Source organism: Nestor notabilis, unplaced genomic scaffold (assembly GCF_000696875.1).
Source record: "Nestor notabilis isolate BGI_N333 unplaced genomic scaffold, ASM69687v1 scaffold17476, whole genome shotgun sequence".
Taxonomy (NCBI): Eukaryota; Metazoa; Chordata; class Aves; order Psittaciformes; family Psittacidae; genus Nestor; species Nestor notabilis.
The window spans coordinates 1,717-1,975 of record NW_009934411.1 but is presented as its reverse complement, the minus strand read 5'-3'; positions in this window follow the sequence as shown (position 1 = coordinate 1,975).

Sequence of the window (259 nt, the reverse complement as noted above, 5' to 3'; positions counted from 1 at the left end):
CAGACCCCGGAGTTCCACGGACACGTGTGAGCAAGGAGCAGGGGGACCCGGAGAGGAGGGGGATCCCCTGTCCTGCCCTGGGCAAGCCCAGGGAGAGGAGAAGGCAGAGCTGGGGTGGGGGTGACAGGGTGCAGGGCAGGGGTTGGGGCGCATGTGGGGCAGGGGGGGATGGAGGATGCGCCCGTGGGACATCACTGGTGTGGGACTCACCTCTGGGGGCTCCTGCTACTGCAGGCTGGCGCCATAGAGGGAGAGGGGG